Below are 200 nucleotides of genomic sequence, written 5' to 3'. Positions count from 1 at the left end.
ATGATAGGCTTGTGAGAATAGAGCGAAGGGATTGGTTAAGCTGGAGAGTGACGCCCCCGATCACTTATTGAGAGGAGAGAGAGTAGTTAAATGGGAAGAGTAAATGAAAGAGTAAAGACGGTCTTCCTGGTTGAACTTACGCTGAGCTTCATTTGTCAAGAAAACTCTCCTGGTGAATGTTTTCCCCAATCTGACAGCAT

General features: G+C 44.0%; 2 protein-coding genes across 2 annotated transcripts in view; one reads left to right on the top strand and one right to left on the bottom strand.

Annotated features, from left to right (window-relative positions):
* Nucleotides 1–200, bottom strand: part of LOC104944757 (serine protease HTRA1B-like) — a 221,043-nt gene that overhangs the window by 202,660 nt on the left and 18,183 nt on the right. The window lies entirely within an intron of this gene.
* Nucleotides 1–200, top strand: part of LOC104944746 (myelin protein zero-like protein 1) — a 6,868-nt gene that overhangs the window by 4,794 nt on the left and 1,874 nt on the right. The window lies entirely within an intron of this gene.

This window comes from Notothenia coriiceps, unplaced genomic scaffold, assembly GCF_000735185.1.
Source record: "Notothenia coriiceps isolate Sejong01 unplaced genomic scaffold, NC01 NC01_scaffold00000339, whole genome shotgun sequence".
Lineage (NCBI taxonomy): Eukaryota > Metazoa > Chordata > Actinopteri > Perciformes > Nototheniidae > Notothenia > Notothenia coriiceps.
This window is presented reverse-complemented; position numbering and strand designations above follow the sequence as displayed.